The sequence below is a fragment of the Phlebotomus papatasi genome, chromosome 1 (assembly GCF_024763615.1).
Source record: "Phlebotomus papatasi isolate M1 chromosome 1, Ppap_2.1, whole genome shotgun sequence".
NCBI lineage: Eukaryota > Metazoa > Arthropoda > Insecta > Diptera > Psychodidae > Phlebotomus > Phlebotomus papatasi.
In genome coordinates this window covers 36164174-36183602 of record NC_077222.1, presented here as the reverse complement: position 1 = coordinate 36183602, position 19429 = coordinate 36164174, and the positions used below count along the sequence as shown (strand labels likewise).

General features: G+C 31.6%; 1 protein-coding gene across 11 annotated transcripts in view; it reads left to right on the top strand.

Moving 5' to 3' along the window:
- The window catches only part of LOC129798960 (RNA-binding protein Pasilla), a 115712-nt gene that overhangs the window by 39239 nt on the left and 57044 nt on the right, over nt 1-19429 (top strand). The window lies entirely within an intron of this gene.

Genomic DNA, 19429 nt, shown 5'->3' with positions numbered 1-19429 from the left:
CCACTTAATAGGGTCAGCTGTATCGGTCCCTAATTACGACCGATGAATTTCCAATCTATTTATAATAATTGATTTCTTTTTGGCATTAGTAATCCCGGAATAAAATCTAAAAAATAAGAGATATCATCTTTCGATACTTACTTAACCTCATATATTTTTTGTACCTGTGCTTTACGCATCAGTTTTTAGAAATTTTTTAGGAGTACAGTAGCAATTCTTTTCTTTATTCTGTTCACCGCAAGGCTTTTTTCTAATTCATTTTTGCCTTCATCAACATCTTAGAACCGTTTAATTTGAAAACGATCTTAACCCTTTAACGACGAGACACTTTTTACGAACTGAAAATCAATAATAAAAATTAAACTGAGAAATATAATCAATGATAAGTCTTACATCTAACCTTGGAAAGTCCAACAGAGTCTGATTCGGTGTATTTTGTGCTTCTATGAACGATAGGGACAAAAATAGCCCCAAAATTTAAGTAATTTTTCTGACAATATCAATGAATAATATTTTTCGCTTTAATGAAAAGTATTACGTATGAATATTGTAGTTTTTATTGCCAAAAGGGTTTTGCTTAAAAAAATGAGAAGTATAAAAAATAAATAAAATCAATTTATGAGTTTGAGAATTTAAAAATTCGCCATTTTTGAGCTTAAATATTTACTACATAACAAATAGCTAGAGACTTGCAAAAAATATTCTAGATTCCTTCAACCTTCTACTTTATAATTATGTACAGACATAAGAAAAAACATAACTTTAAGTAGTCAGGAAAATTTTTTTCTTTATGGGACACCGGTGTTCCAATCGTCCTTAAAGGGTTAAGGACTTTTTTTCATTTACGGATAAGTTTTTGAAGCATTCTGTTTGGAACTGAAAGTAGAGTCACTAGTGAGCTATGTTCTCAACCAAACTGATCGATCTTGGACCGATTTGAAAGACCTTGAGGTCCCTAAACGAACTGCCGGGTTCGACTGATAATAATAGCCGTAGATGCGGCTGACTGCACTCCGAGGGTGACTTTGCACTCCCGATTTTCTTAAGCTTTTCTATAATTCTAACGTTTAAAGATAGTCTAATGATCATCCCTTATTACCTCTACACACTAGAGGAATTTATGTACATATTGAAGAAAATTCCCTACGCTTGTGTAGGAAAAACTTCAATATGGACATAAATTTCTCTAGTGTGTAGAGGCCATTAGTCGAAAGACCATTCTTTAGTACTAGAATTAAACGAAAGTTTACGAAAATAGGGGTGCAAATCAGTAACATCTTCGGTAAATGATTTTTTGTGTATTCATTAGGAGGAAGTGCAGCACCTTTGAATTGGGGAAGCTTTAAAATTGCTCTTTTTTTAATGAAACTGGATCTTATCATTATATAATTTAGTTCAGCAAACTAGTTATGAAACAGAATTGCTTTATGATAAGGATTATTTCCATATTAAAATAAGAGAAAAAAGCTCAATTTCAAAGCTGCCACATTTCAAAGGTGCTCCGCTTCCCTCTGTGCTTAATCTAGAACTATCGACCAAACGGTAAGAGATATCAGCTTTCGATCTTCGGTAACTTTCCTTTTTCTTTCCATTTTCATTCTTGTGCTACCCTTCCAATACCATGTATGTGGATAAAGCATAATGGCCTCTACACACTAGAGAAATTTATGTCTATATTGAAGACTTTTTCCTGCACTAGCGTAGAAAATTTGCTTCAATATGGACATGAATTTCTGTAGTGTGTAGAGGCCATAAAACTCACAGGTTCAAGCGTTCCGCGAAGTAGTTTTCATATAGCCGTCTCCACTAAAAGCATGTTTAATCTGCAATATGTCGTTTCTAGCACGTTTTCAGCGTATTTTTTTAATTACTGAGAATCTGTAATTAATTATATAAATTTCTCTATATCCCATGCTTTTAATGTTTTGTCACAGAGGAAGTCTGCATTTTATATGAAAAGCCTTCCCGAGTGTTGGTGCATGTTTTATGCAAATTGATTAAATGGCTTGAGGTTTTATTGTGATCGTTGGAAATTGCGGCAATTGAATAGAAGTGAGTTTATTCGCATTTAAAATATTATTAATTAATTTTTTGCTCTACTCAAAAGCTAATTGGATGATTCTGTTCCACATAAAAAATATATGCAACCAAAAAAAGGAATGGTGTTAATATTTATTTATGTATAACGAGGAAAATTGCAATATGGTTTTTTATTTTGCAAAGTAGAAGGTCAAATGGGAAAATTGTTCAGCTACAAAATATATATCACCTCCAACTGCAAAAGGTACAAATGGAAGCAACATTGAAAGGAAATATCGCTTGAAAATTATGTGAAAGCGCATACTAAAATTTTTTTTCTGATAAGGAGAAAACCATTAAAAAAGTGCTGGTAATAATAATTCTACACGGGTGTTTACTTCAGTTACTTGGCGCGAAAATAAGAGCACAAGCTGATAACAAGAGAAAATTACTGAGAAGTTGAATTGTTCATTTTGTAATGCAATGGATAAGAGAAATAAGAAGCATTATGCACCATCATATTACACAAAGAGCATAATCAATAATTTATGCTGCATTTAAAATAACCGACAAAAAATGCAAGAAGTACGAGGAAAAGCTTATGCAGGATACCAATCACAAAGGGGAAAAACTTCAAGAACTCAAAGGATTTGATCTGCGAATCTTAAAAGAAAAATGCCAGGAGATGTTTTCCTGCTGTGATATTACCTCGAAGCTATTTTTCTCAATAAATACACGAATTAGATCCATCTGTGGATACATGAAAGCAAAAATGCCATATAAAGATGCAGTTTGTGTGGAAAATGTGCAATGAAAAGATGTAATAAAGTGTTGTAAGCAAGATGAAGCAATTGTGTAAGAACTTGTTGCACTTGGTAATGGAGTAAATCTATCTGTGAGTCACAACAAGAAGGGAAATTCTTTTCTTGCAATTTTGTCCAAACATAAATCTACCATACAATTTATAGGTTTAAATTTCATTCAACTTTATATATTACTTAGAACATCAACACCGTGAAAGATGTTTGGATAAATTTTACGCAACTTCTACTTGGTTTTCTGCAATTAATTTTTCTTTTTATTGGCAAAGCACTTGTTCAAATAATTTGTCATTGTGTACCAATATTTAATTTGTTCGGTAATCAAGAGTGAATTTGCTGCTGACTCAAACAATTTAACAAAATAGAGAAATGGAAAAAAATAACAAGTTTGTTTTTTAAGCACGATGAACTTTGTTTTTTACTTGAATTTTAAACAAAATAAATAAACTTATTGCTCTATCCACATGTATTTAAACATTTGATTCCATAAAATGTTTTAGTTCCATCCCACTTTCTGATTGGCTAGAGCTTGAAAACATTCAGAGCTTTAGCTAATCAAAAAATACGATGCAATTAAAATATTTTACGAGGTAATAACACAATGATATTTGTGGATATTGTTAAAATGTTATACTCTTAATTTACTTTTAGAGCATTTAAGTTTGTAGACTACTTTTAAGCTCTAGCCTATCAGAGGACATGATATATGAGAGGACATATTCCGTGATCTTTACAATTTATTGCTGTAATTACTTTTAGGTTGAAAGATATTTTTTTTAAATTAGTCTCTTACACTGAGAAAAAAAGAGGGTGCGATTAACTTTTTTTTCCTCAGAACTTTAACACTTTTTAGGTGTAAAATTATATCAACATTTTTTAATGTTAATTTTACACCTTTTTAAGGGTAAAATCAACATGAAAAAGGGTAATTTTAACCCCTAATACACCTGAAAAGGGTAATATTTACACCGATTTCGGATCAATACTGCAGGGTAAAATTAACATTTCCGGAATGTTATTTTAACTTTTTCGCATTTCTCTCAGTGTAAATACATCTTAATACTACTCCTTTAGGCACAGGAACTCCAAAATTCAATATTTTTTGGCAACTAAAATATAGAAAATCTTTCTATTAATTCTAACAAATTTTATCTGTCAAGTCTACATTTATATAACTTCGGAAGATGCTCGACCGTCATCATAAAGGTCCTGTGTTTAAATCTAGGAGCGGCCTCCAATATTGGAAAAAGATTTTAACGCATCAAAATGTGTTGGAATCGTTGGATCCCGGAGAATATCAACCATGAAGGGCTTTAAGCCCGCGAAAAATGGTGAAAAATTAATACAAATGGGAAAATTTATTCCCATATTGTACATTCTAATATTCGGCGAGCTATATTTACTATAGAATTAGTAAAATCTACTATACGTATATTAAAATCTAGCAAAGGTTTCAGGTTGAAAATAAAGGAATATAGTGGAAATTACTATCCAGCTATTAGAATTTACTATCCGGATATTAGAATCTAGGAAGGCTTGAGGTAAAATCCAAAGAAGGATAGTAGAATTTACCATCCGGATATTTTACAATGAAAATGAACTTAGAAAAGACTGAAGGCGAGCATGCCCAATAGCAAAAGAAAGTGGAATAAGAATAACAAGCGAAAAATTCCTCGGAATTTTCTAGTATTTTTCCTTGAAAAATTCCATAGGAATTCCATTCCATAGGACGCAAAAAATGGAGATTGGCAATAAATTATTATTATTATTATTATTATTTTCCATAATAGGTTCCAAGGAAAATTTCATGGATTTATACTGGATTTTTTCTGTGGAATACATCCATGGAAATGTTCGTGGAATTTCTGTGGATTTTTCCACCTAAATTAAATGGAGAAAAATGAAGCTGTCACATGCACCTCATGCTTTTTCTTCCGAATATTAAAGAAATAGCAAAGATTACGAGGATTATAATATGTTTTACTAAAGCAGCAATAACGAATTAACACTTTATGTTAAAATAATTTTTTTTAAAACAATTTTTTGTTAAAATATATATTAAATGACAGAAAATCATTATAATTTTAGGTTGGCGACCTATTTAATGTAATCACTTCACTATTATCTACACGAAACGCAGTGTCGCATAATTAATTATATTATAATTGCCACATGAATCACTAAAAATGTTTGCGGAAGGTTTGGAAACAAATTATTTATGTTGTCGCAACACCATTTTATTTGTTTGACATTCGAGAAAAAAGAGGAAAAAACTATGGAAAAACCTTGTGGAAAAATAGTGGAATTTTCCATATGATTTTTCCAGCTTATCCCGCGGACGTTTCACGTGTGAGTTTTCATATAAATGTTCCGCGGAATTCAACGCTGGAATTTCAGTGGATCGTACTTGAATTTACATGGAGAGCTATGATTCCAATGGAATTTCCGACTCCAAATTCCATGGAAAACCTAATGGAATTTTAGCGTCAAATTCCGGGGACTTTTGCAATTTGGACGATAGTTTTCCACTGGAATTTCTGCGGAATTTTGCTATGGGGTGTATAAGGAATTATTTAACCTGTTTTTCTTAACGTTTTATAATAAATTTCTATGAAATTTTTTTGTATAATATAAGAGACCCCATAATGTTAGACCGATTAGACTATATAATAGAAAATCTAAGTAAATTTAATAACTAATCTCACCGATCGAGTTGAGCAACGGGACGACTACAGGGGACTTTACCCATTTACCTTATTCTACAATTTTTGACTGTCCGATCTATTATGCCATTTACTGGATGAGTTTCTTATTATCTGGGTATTAAAATTTTGTATAAAGGATGGTAAATTTTACGTCAGTTAAACGTTGTAACTCAGTAAAATCTATCATATCAAATTTACCTCTCGGTGAAACAATTGAACTTACGATAAAATCATATTGCGCTTCTTCCGACATGTAATGACTTATATCTTGGCTTTTAAATCATTTTCTCCGTGTTTTCTCGAGGTATTTAGTATTCGTTCAATTTTTATTATTTTGATTCAGAAGTAAGATGCAGGGTTCATTTTTAGGATGCAAAAACTTTACAAATTTCGTCTCCTGTAAAGTTATCAAAGGATGTTACAACAAATGCTGACTTAACTGAGTATTTATGAGAGAAAAATTCTAAAAGCGCGATTTTTTTGTGTGAAATATGCGAAACTCTATTATCCAATAAATAATATCCAATTGTCATGTGGAATGGACTTGAGAATAGATTTTTTTATGTTGAAAGAATTGGAAATTTTTTGTGAAAAAAAATAATATTGATCCTTTCATTTAATGTAAACTCCATTCACCCTGAATATAATTGCACTTTCGAAGAAGTTTGGCAAAAACAAGCTTCTTTTTTTAAATTCGTTTTCTTAACTTATGTAAATTCATTCAAATTCGACTACGCCATATGGAATTGATATTTTTGAGCTATTTTCTTTTAATGTTCATTAGCTTCGTATGAGCTTTTCTTTTGAGTCTTGATTATATTTTTTATCCAAGCAAAGGATGTATTTTTAAATTTAAAAACGATTTACATTTTGAGTCCAAGTACAGTTAAGAGAAATAAAATAAACTATAACTTAAAAAAAAAGCAATCTCATATTTTCGATTTTTTTTATTAGTCTTATCTAAATATTTAAAAATTAAATTCATTGTGAATGCCTTTGATTTTTCAACAAGTTTGAGCCGGTTTCAAACTGCATAGGGAGAAATGGGACACCTTTAAAAGTGGGACACCTTTGAAATTGGGATTTTCACCTATTTTAAAATAAAATTAACCTTTATCGTGATATAATTTAGCTGCTCAAACAGATTCAGTACCTAAATTACATTATGATATGGCTCAGTTCCACTTAAACATAGAAGAAAAATCCCAATTGCAAAGGTGCCTCACTTTAAAAGATGCCCCACTTTCCCCTATGAGATCCAAGATTTATTATCAGTAACGACTAAACGATTAGAAATATCGAAAATAATGTATTACAAAGCACTTTATTCTAAATTATAGATTACTCTTTGGCACATTCTAAATTACATTCTCAATTACATTCAGCAGAAAAACCATTAAATTCGAAGATGTGCAAGCAAAATGACTTGTTTATTTTGCGTCTTGTTTAAAATGTATTTTTCGTACCTCACCTTGTACATGGTTGACCTCTTAAAGTTGGAAAAAAATCACAGAGAAAAATAAAGTGCAAAGTGATTCGCTTATGTAACCACAGACAGACATAATACAAATTAAATGAAAGAAAACACTGAGATGGTGAGATGTTGAGAAAATATCATAAACTTTATATCTCATTTTATAATCCGAATTTCACTTTATTTTCCCAATTAAAAGTGCAGCAATTCCATGAATAATGAATGTGACTTCTCTTGAGATAATTTCGTGCGATATAGGCAAATGGATGAGCTTCTAGCTTGGACTGTTTTCTTGCATATAGCACGAGGGATGGTAAATTGAAAGACTGTGAAAAATTAATAGTGACAAATTCAATGCACGCAAAAGTGTCATCAATGAAATATTGAGAATCATTAGTGGTGCGCAAAAAGACAGCATAAATCGGCGCGCAAGCGTCCCAGGGCCTTTTCTGCAAAATTGCACAGCATATGCTATCACATTGCACCAGTTTTCCACATTTTTTTTTAGAACAGAACAACTGCCCAACATCTAATGCTAGAAAGAATATTTTCTGCTCCATCTGTATTCGACGAAAACTCCTGAAACTCTTTCATAGGGGCTAAATTATTGATAGGGCTGGAATGAAAATTTGGCGGGAAAACTGAGCGCCAAGTGCATTTCTGGGGCGCCAAACTCTCATTCCACTATGCACCTTATTTACTTGGTAAACACTGCAAAAATTGGGTCAGCTAGCATACAGGCACTTTGGGGTACCCAGAAACTGCACAAGAGTGAGTGAGATCGAGAAATGCTTGACATTGCAGCTTTTATTGCTTTCGATGTTTCGTAATTCTCATATAAGTGACACTATGAAGTGTGATATTGCCATGGTTTTATTCATTAATGAACTTCTGACTATTTTCATATACCAAAATATTCTGCAATCTCAACCATTATATCGACTGGTAATCTCTCAAAATATTTTCAATTTCCTCTGATAAATCTCTTGTAACATTTAATAATCTCTTTGCCCCATTTTCACGCTTGGCAAAAATTCCCAAGTCATTCTATCGTGTGTAAACTATCTCGCAAAATGCAATCCATCAGCTGTTCATACACCAGAGAATTTCCCAGTCACGCATATCGCGATGTCAAACTAATTTCTAAGTTCCAAATGAAATTTAATTGAAATTTTTTCTTTTACCCCTAATCCTATATCTCTCAAGTCCATATGGTATTTAATCCAATGAGGATTATAGGATCAGCTAATATTCTCAAGCCGCTCAAGCCTATTGAGAAGCTCCTTTGACGGTAATTGAATTATGATCTGGCTAAATAATAGATATTACATTTTCCCTGAGAATTATCTCCTCCTCCTATTCTCCATAAGGGTCAGTTTCCTATAACAACAACATTCTATATTCACTTTATTATATCGCATTTGAGAGCTACCAAGTTATATAATGGAAATTTGGATTTTTTACATAAATCGATGATATGACGGCCTAATTCAGAATTAGGCCGTAATTGAATTTTCCGCCCCAAACAGCCTCCATCAGGTACCTTTAGAATTTATTGGCTGTTACAATTTATGAACTGATAGTATTAGTGACTGATTTGTTTTCATAGAACTCTTGATAGAACTTCTCATCAAATTTCTATTTCCGTTTAATTGAGAATCGGATTACTTTTTGTGATGCTAAATTGCGGAACTTAAGGCACGCGCACCGGACTTTTTTTGCATAAATAAAATGCCACTCTTTATGTTTCTATAATATCTCTTATAGTTATGATAAGATAGAGAGGATCAACCCTTTTCAGCTAATACATTTTCAGACTGACTGTTTTTTGGCAAAGGTTAATATATCCAAGCACTTTCTGCATATGATTTAATACTTAGGCCAAACTAGGGTACAACCTAACATGGGGTAGAACTGAACACTGAGATTTTTTAATTAGATATTAGACTTCAGAGGACAAGACCTATAGAATTTATAAACGGTATAGGGATGCTTGTCCACTGAAAAAATATTCGTCATAGTCCAAGTAGTTTAGAAATTAAAATCTCTCTTCGGCACTGAGAAAAAAGAGGGTGCGATTAACTTTTTTTCCTCATAACTTTAACAATTTTTAGGTGTAAAAATATATCAACATTTTTTAATGCTAATTTTACACCTTTTTAAGGGTAAAATTAATATGACAAAGGGTAACTTTAACCCCTAATACACCTAAAAAGGGTAATATTTACGCCGATGTTGGATCAATACTGCAGGGTAAAATTAAGATTTCCGGAATGTTATTTTAAATTTTTCGGATTTCTCTCAGTGGGTGCTACCCCATGTTTGATGGTGCCCCAGTTTCCCCTACTCCTAAAAGCGAAAGATTTATTTGACACTTGAAGAGAAGCCAAAGTGCTCTGCTAGGTAAGGCGGTGCTGTCTAATGAAGTCCTATCAAGATAAAAACCACCCTGTTTAATGGAGTTTATCTGAAAAACGGGCTGGCTTGAACCATCTTGCCCTTAACAGGGTCTAATTTAATTGGAGGTGCATAATGGGCCCAAAAGGAGACCTGGGTGCAGCGCTTTCGTAAGCAACCGCCCCCACTATATAATCTAACCTATCTAATCTTCCCCTACTCCTATAAAACACTAAGTCTTACCTCGTTTTCCCTGATTGATTAAAGTTTTGACTACTTTAAATTCTTGCAATCTCTAGCCAATCAGAGAATACGAAAGTAAATCTCTAAATTATTCATATATTTAATTAAATGAGAAAGCAATGAAAGAGTGTTTTATTTACAATTTGCCCCTAACAACTAATCACTAAGTTATTTAAAAACATAAAAAAATGCTGAGTATTTTCGAAATGACTAAAAGTAAAACTTTAATAAATGTTTTAAAATTCATTCATATTTGTTCCGTAGTTTGTAACCTAATAGAAACGTGGATTTAGAACATTCATCCAAGATGACCTTCCTGACTATAAACATCACTTATCCTTAAAACTTAAATACTTAAATCTGCTCAGAGCTCCCTTGCTTCTTTCCCTGTATTTTCGGAAATATTTCGAATTGGCTTTTAGAATTTTGATGGTGTATCCTTAGATAATTTATCTATCTATTTAAACCTAGTCTCCGGCTAGTGGCCTTTAAAGTTGAAGCCAATTTCTTACTTTCACATGCAAATGCGTATGGGAATTTTTCTGCACTCGTGACCGTTACACGATATATGTCAAAAATTGAGGAGAGCCTTTTGCATAAGACTCTGAACCTTGTAAAGAGGGATAAATATACTATATATCTATTTAAATGCGGTCTTGTTCTGAGAAGTGTAAGCTGAGTTTCTGATAAATTTGTAAGTTGACTTCAAACAGCTCCATATAAAAAAAACATTTCGCCGGGGGCTAGATTTAAACAATAAAAAATAGACCTCTTTACCATATGATTCCCCTTAAAGGGGATGCCTGAAGATTAAAATAATAAATTAAATTCTATTTCTACAAATAACTCATTATGTAAAATTTTAACAAAAATGTCATATAATTTCATTACAACTCTATTTTTATTTTCGAATTTTCATTAGATTTTTATACCTTCAAGGTAGTTTAAAATTTTAGTTTTATTTTTTTTCAATTTTCGTTAATGTCATTCTAACATACTCCCTTACGGAAAAAGATCTTGAGGAACTTAAGGATAATACGAGAGAAATTTTAGTTTGATGATAATATTATATTAAAAAATAAGAATTTTTGAACTTAGCCGTCTCTTGATGTATTATAGGCTTCAAATCTAAGAATTATACATGGTTTAAAAAAATTCATAATTTGATATTAGCTCCGGCTTACTTAGAAATTAGCGAATTTTGTGAACTAGGTTAATCTCTAGTCTAAAGACCGTCTTATATTCAAATTTTTGAGACGCATGATGTTCACTGTAGAGGCTTTCAGGCTTCGCACACATTCTGACACATCTGACCTATTTTTTTATAAGGAAATTTGTGACTTAAGAATAGCTATTAAAACTTATTGTAATAGTTAGGTCAGATTCATAAAAGAAATATGAGAAAAATTTGAAATGTTCTTAGTTACAGTGTGTGCGAAGCCTAAAAGCCTTCCCATACTCTATTTTTTACCTGTGTAATGTTACAGGTGTTGTGGCAACAAGCATACAGTTTATAACTTCTTTTAAAAGACCATTTTCTCTGAATATCATAAGCTCTTTCGATTTTTCGCAAAGAGCACAATGCCATTAATTTCCCTTTCATTTGATATTGAAATTTTCTACAATTCTCCATTCAATGGAAAATACATTTAAGCTCAATGTGATTGATGTTCTGGAAAATTATGCCCCTTTAAGGTGTTTTCAAGTCTTAAAAAATTCACACGTTGATTTATATCTGTGCGTGTGGATTATCATAAATAAATTTATTTCTTGCTTGAACAAGTTTCTATGTCCAAGAATTCTTTGCTGCTTTCAAATTGTGTCAATTTAGAATATGAAGAAAAAAAATTAATCTTTTTTATTTATTGGCGTTCTAGTTAGATTGCTGTTTGATTGCAAATAAGATTGATTTTTTTTCTGTATGAATATTGAGGAGACTTTTACCATTTTGTCTGGCTGTCCCAATCCCAAGAGCTTTTACTGAGTACCACAGCTTTAACTTTTCAATCTGTATGAAGAGCTGCACCATGGAGGTTGAAATTGCGTCGCAAAGATTCGAGGAATGTTAATGTGGGTTTTTTTCTCTCTTGGGAAGGCGAAGTTATTTTCATATTTGTCTCGATCATCTAAACTCAAAAAAGTGGTTTAGAAAAAATCTTGTAAGATCTCTTTTGGTTTGGCTTTTTTTTTCATTGGTCTTCTTGAGCTGACTATTGCGACTGGTGTGCAGGTTTGTCGATGACCATGGCACCAAAATCTTAATAATATTGCACATATGGCGGCAGAGCGGGAAGGTGGACTGTGTGAGAGAGAGGGGAGGCACATGATAAAGAGATGAATAAATAAATGTAAAATTAATATTTTATTGCGAAACAAACACATTGTGCTCACTATCATCTCTATTTTGTGCTTCTATGATAATTAATTTGAAGATGCGCGAAACCTTCAGATAACACTTCAGATGAAGGTCCATGTATCAATTAGGTCTCATTTTTTTCTTAGTAAATCTCTTTAACATACCTAGAAGATAAATCTTCTATCTTTCAATGAATTTCAGTATTTGTTGATGAGAAAGAACTCCCGTACTCGTATGACTGCAATTATTGTACGTACAAAGACCATTAAACTAAATTCTGAACAAAACTTTTCCAGTAAGAATACTCATATAATTTAATTTATATCAAAGGACTCCCTGTAAATTTATTTCTCAAACAAGGTAATATGTAAAATGGTGTTGAAAGAAAATGTGTGCATAAACTATTTGACTTCTTCTAAATTACGTAAGTTACCATTACTCTTAGACCAGCAATATCTTAATTTCCTCTCCATTCTCCAATAAATTGCGATAATTTATTTTAAATTCCCTCGAAAGATACTTTTTAAGACAATTTCTCCGATGGTTTTATATCCCATATCGGGTGTTAATTTGAAAATGATATCCTCAGTGATTAAGAAACTTCCAAATACCAAGAACTAAAGTTTATCCCTGTTTTGTGTATTTTGCCTTTCATCTGAAACAATCTGATCCTCTTTCTTCTGAATATGAGACACTGACCCACTCTTCTGCTACCCAAAACTTTGTCTCCAGCATATTGTTTGTAAATTTAATAATAAGGGTGGATGGAATATATTCTGAGTCGTGTTGTAACAGATGCCTAAAATGTAATGCAATACTCACAACTGGGTATGGACAATTGTAAAATAAGTGGTCTTATATCAAATGTCTCCATTTCCGTGTAAAAAAAATGAAAATTCTATTTTTAACGCAGGTTACTCGCCCAAGGAGCAATTTTTTCTTAATATAGTCTTGTAGAATTCCCTAAGTAAGACATTATAGAACCAAAAAACTTTTTATTTGCTTATAACGCTCTTGATTCCATCACTGAGATTACTAGAAGTAAAGTGGCGCACTCTTAAGGATCTTAAGAGTTTCTATAAGAATTTCAACAGAAAATTCTCACTCTAAGTCTTTTAAAAGTGCACTAAAAGACTTGTCTAATACTTGGTTCTATAAGGCAGCTATTTTGCTTCTTGGGCGAATTTTATCAGTTTACAGCCTATTCAAATATTTGTATATTTTTGCAAAAATTGTGAATTTCTTAAAAAAATTAAAGTTTATGAAAATTTGTGTTCCTGAAACCTGAGGCCAAATTTATGACTGGTTACTAGTTAATAATATATTTAATATAGATAATTTTACTTCACTGCTTGAAAGGAGGGAAAGTGTCTCGAATTAATACTACATGGAGTGTAGTACGAGATAATTGGTTTTGGTTATAGCTAAATTTTGGATTAACCAGACAATCGACAAGCGAAATGGATAGTAACCAGTAACCACTTGTGCCTAGGTACGTTAGAAAATTTGTTCTCAGGTATAATCAATTATCCATTATTAAGGGTCCAGAACAAGAAGATTTGAGCTTCCATTTCCTCGGTAACACCAAGACGGACTTTTCCTTTGTGAACCTTTTTTGGCGAGGGAAAAATTTTTAACAACTTTCAAATTATGAGTGTTTTAATTTTAATATATTAAAAAGAATGTTACGGAAAAAATAATTCGTAAAATTGTTCGTAAATGTTTGTGAATTCCCACTGCCTCGGTACTTATCGTAAATCGTATAACCCAATTAAAATGTTCATAAAAAATTATACTTTTTTCACAAAAATTGTAACATGATGATTTGATGAGCTTTTTTTTAAATTCTTTTACAAACATTAATTCACAAATGTTTGTAAATATACAGGAAATGTTCGTAAAATTTTGTTAATTATTTGAAAAATTTTTGATAGACAAAAATATTTCATAAAGAACAAAAACTGCTCATCGTGAGATCATTTTATGAACAATGTTTCTAAAAAACTACAAACTTTTCCGAACATTTTAATGATATTTGGGTAAAAATGTGTACACCACTTCCAGGCACTTCCACGATTTGTATGGAAGAGTCCTTCGCACTTCCAAAATTTCGCAATACTCTCGAAAATGTGGCAATACTTCCAGTATTTCTTGCACTTCTTACACTTCTCATACTTAGAAATCAGTAATTTATTTAATCTGATGAACAATCTAATTAGGAAAACTTTTCAAAAAATCTCAAGAAATTAATTTTTACACAATATTTTTAAAATTTTTCTTATATTTTGATTTTCTAGCGCCAGATGAAAGAGTATCAACATATTTTGAATTTTCCGAAAAGACGAGTGAACCTACTTTTGGAAAATAGAGTCTCTAAAAAACACGTAGGGGAGACCGGGATACCTATAGCCAGGGGTAGAATTAGTCAGTGGATTTTTCTCATTTTTCCTAAAATGTACATCGAGCAAAGTATTTTTTAATGAAAGTAGGAACACATCCCCATATTGCCAGAAATATTTATAAGTCTGATTCAGTTATCCTACAATTTAGAAGCATTTTTATAAAATGGGTATAAAATTGTAGTTTTGATGTAACAGTTTTTGGACCAGAATTTGGTTTTCTGAGTTTGTAGTCAAAATTACATAGTTTTACCTGGTTTCAGGTTTAATAAACCTAATAAAGAAATATTTTTCACTTGGATAATTATTATCCATTTTTTTATATAAGATGATAAACACTGAAACAGCCCTCGGGGCAGTTGTAGCCATTCTCCCGTGGCCGGGTAAAACTATCAATGATTTTTCACTAATACATGGATAAATGTTAGATGAAAAAGTACTATTGATATTCCAAGCAATATTGCCATTCGGATGAGCAATTTGTCAAAAAGATTTTTTCAGGATATTTTCATCAATTTTGCCGCAATTACAAAAATGTCATAAAAAAGTCAGCTAAAGCATTTTTCATTAAAATTAAGTGACGTATTTAGCATCAGTGGGCTTCAGTGTATCAAGCGAAACAATATTTGGTATCTCCAATTAAAAATTCGTCTGGAAAACTGGTGGCAATCAGTACCCCAAAAGTGGCTATATCTACCCAGGCCGGGGCACGTGTAGCCAATGTGTCATACTTTTTTCATTATCCTCTCTAGAAAAACTCAAGGATTTTAGAGCCTTGGATTACACTGTTTCATACAGCCAATATCCTAATGCTACTTATGAAACATAAAAATATTAGACAAACCTTATCATTTTTTTCACAAATCACTTGCGAAAAAAAAGCTTCATTTGCTGGCTAATTCTACCCCGGTCTCCCCTAATTTCGTTTGTAATTATTGAAACTGTTCTGTAAATTCTGCAAAGAGTCTAAAAGTACTAGTGCAATAACTAATTCAGCACTTCACATGTATCTTAACTTTTTATAAAGCTTTATTCTCTCTTTGGTCTCAAAAAATTTAAAATTAAGAAACGGTTTTTGATCTTTTTCATTATTGTTGTATTAGATCAATTTCTCATCACCTGTCGACAATCGATCCAGAAAAGGCTCTTCATCGCAATATAAGGGAAGTGTACCACGGATCGGAATGTTAAGAGACATATTTAGCTGAAAATATTAGAGCCAAAATACTATTTGGTAATTTTTCGTATGCCAGTCGATACATTAGTGATCCATTTAAGTATTTCCGTGTATTTACACATTTTTTTATTTACGAAAATTACTAATATTTATATCGGTTTAAATTGAACACAAACTGAAATTTAAATAATATATTAATCTTTTATATATTTTACTGATCATTTTTAATAAAAATACTGTTCTTTTTATTATTTTACTTCTCCCTAATTTTTTTAATGGTCATTTTTTTAAATTTTTTACTGCTCGTTTATTCAGTTCCATGATTGAATACGGAACAAGCATTATCGATGAATTTAATTAATTTTGTACGGTCTTTTAGTGAAAATTGTTCATAGAGTGTTACAACTTGGTACGTAATCCCAAGAAGATTGCATTTTATTAGGGCGTTAGTCAGAGCATGTGTCTAATACCCAAATCTCCAATCCCAATTTTCCAATCGGGTGGAGGCAGGAATTTTTCCTGTCTCTACTATGGAAAAATTGAGGATTGAATATTACATGTTCATACTGATGCTCTAATAAAATTGTTCATAGGAATTCACTAATTTCACTTTTAGTATTTGCAGTCCTTGTAATCTTTCAAATTTACTTTTTCGAACATTCTGCAGTCACGAACTACACGGGGTGTTATAAGGATACCACATTATCCTGAAAACGATCTTTAAAAAGTGAAGAGATTTAAAATAAGTAATTAATTGGACTAACTATTTGGACAAGATTACAAGCAATTGCGTTCATTCTTTATGAAATTCTTTCCGGTTTTTCAAAAGTTTTCAAGTGTGCTAAAAGAAATGAGTTCTTTCAGGTCAATATTTAAAACAATTATTTTTTTGAAAGAGTTTTTTATCATAATTTACGTGAAATAATAATTTTCACAGTCTGACAAAAAAGTAAGACACCTGACTCAAAGTCACAATAAATACCACACACCTTGATTCATGTGCTCAAGTAAAGTTAATTTAAATTTAAGAACATACACGATACGTAAGAAAAGAAAAACATGATTGTAACATAAAGAGGAAATGAAAATTTTGCGGCTCATGCAATATCTGTCGCAATAATTGTAGGGCATGTCTGAGTCTTATACTTCTTGTTCTGCTATTCTCTCGATGTCTTGGCACTTGGCACCTTGCCCACAAATTTTCCCTCCCTCGTGTACTTTTCCAATGTCACACACTTTCTAGCTCTGTCGGCCAGTGTTTTGTGGTCAAACTAGGACATCTTCACTACTCCCAGCATGTTCGATTTTCCCCAGCACGTTCTTAGGAGCAGAAAACGCAGGTCAAGGGGTATGATGGAGAATCTACCGCATTTTCTGCTGCATTAAATGACCAATTGTTGTGCAAGTGATTGTCAAGAGATATTTCAAATGGTACACTTAGAATTAAATTTTATTGAAAATGCAATTCATTCTCTTCTGTATTGCCTATAATACATTAAACTCAAATCCTTCCTACAAAAGAGGGAGATATGATAAAACGATAGGGATTTCAGGATTTAGAAGCTGGGATTTTGAGGTAATTTAATAACACAGAATTTCTACAAAGTGTTGAATTTGCATCAAATTCAATTTAAATTGTGTTACACCAAGCAAATTTAAATTTTCTAAATAATCTAATGAAGAAATCTCCCTTGCATTTGTACTGATAATTACCTAAAGGTTTCTTCATACATTTTATTATATTATTAGACAATAATACTTAGTTAAATTCGTCTCAATTACACTCGAGATTTTCTTCAGAGATATCATTATTCACTTTATATACGGAATTAAAAGAACTTTTAAAATTTCAACAATTTCTGTTAGAAAATTGCAGTTTTAAAAATAATAAAATTGCTTAAAAGGGTATCAAAATAGGTTTTGTAATTGGCTTTAAAAACTTTTCTTGTACTAGAAAGTTTTCTATTTTATAAAAATTCACTTAAGTTTTAGAACTACAACCACAATTTAAGTGTCAAGAAATAATGGTAATGGATTTGTCGTGCTAACACAAAACTTTTGTTTGGATAATATTTTATTTTTTAAATGTTTTTATCCAATCAAGTTAGTATGGAGTATACAAAATCATTAATGCGTTCTGTAATTTCCAAGGGCAAGACATTATGAATGAAAATCTGCTCATCATGTCCGGTACTTCAACATTTTATATGCAAAATCTTTATTAAAGCATGCATTTTGGAAGTCCTTTATCTTTTAGCATACCTAGCACTTTGTGTACTTCATGTTTTTCTAATATCTGCATAAATACAAGAATTTAATAGAAAATGGAATTAAAATATTTCTATTACCTACTTTTCACGAAATAAGATCTTATTATAAACATTTAAAAACAATGGAATAAATTCCACAAGAAAGATGGATTCGTTGATTTACTGAGACTTTTGAATCCATCCTTCGATATATTATGAAAAATTTTCGTTTTAAGGAAAATTTTAATTTAGGTAAAGCTAGTAGGATTACTTAAATTTAAAGAGTAAGTATTTTCTGACTCAATAGCTAAATATTTCAGTAACTAAAATTAAAAATTTGATTTTTAAAATTTATGTCGAAATTTAAGTACACTTGAATAATGGTGCTATTCCAATGAAAAATGAAAATTATATTTAGCAATTTACTGTTCTCAAGCGCTTCTGCATTATCGACTTTTTTGTGTTGGTTCCTGTCACGACTGTTCGATGATTTTAGAAGACGGCGAGGATTGGGGAAAACAGTCGAGATAGGAACTAACACAAAGAAAAGTCGATAATGCAGAAGCATTGGGAACAGTGAGGTACTAAAAAAACATGAACAATGAAAAGGAGAAAACTTTCTCCTGAAAATGTTTTTATAAGCATTTTACTGTTCTCAAGTGCTTCTGCATTATAGAGTTGTCTTTGTGTTGGTTTCTGTCACGACTATTTGATGGTTTTAAAACACCGTGAGACCTTAGGAAAGCAATCGAGACAGGAATCAACACAAAGAAAAGTCGATAATGTAAAGCATTTGAGAACAGTAAGATGAAAAAAAATGTTCTGTATAAAGTGTTCCCATTTTGATTTTACATTGGAACAGCTTCATTATAGTTTAGCACATGTTATTAGCACCATAATGGTTCAGTGTGTTTTTAGCAATTTACTGTCCTCAAGTGCTTCTGCTTTATCGACTTTTCTTTGTGTTTGTTTCTGTCTTGATTGTTTTCCCTACTCCTTAACCTTTTCTAAAACCATCATACAGTCATGGCAGTAACCAACCCAAAGAAAAGTCGATAATGCAGAAGCGTTTGAGAACAGTAAAGTGCTGAAAATATCTTCACTTTTCATTGGAATAGCACCATTTACGTCTTTAATTGTCTTGATGGATTTTAACATTTTCATAAGTTCTTGATCGAAGAAAATTACGTGAGAGGGTTGGAACCAGTTGGAACTGTTCTAACTCTCAATTTCTGAAGTCTTCTACTACAAGTAATGACAATTTTCTAAGTCATTATTGTAAATTGTGAATCATTTAATTCAAACTTAATGGATTTTGCGTGAATTTCTGGTGTGAAATAAAATAAATTAAGTTTTGAACTATTTTGATAACTATTCAAAACTTTCAGTCTGACTTTCAATCGTTCTGAAGCTTACGAAAGTGCATAGGAAGCACGAGAGGAAATGAATCGACTTAGATCACGGAAAATATACTAAAATAGAATGAAAAGTTTTGTCTTCTATTTTCTCAAATTTTCCACAAAATTCTCAATAGGAGAATTAACTAGAAAATCAATTTTTGTAATGTATTTCATGGGTTTTGCCACAAT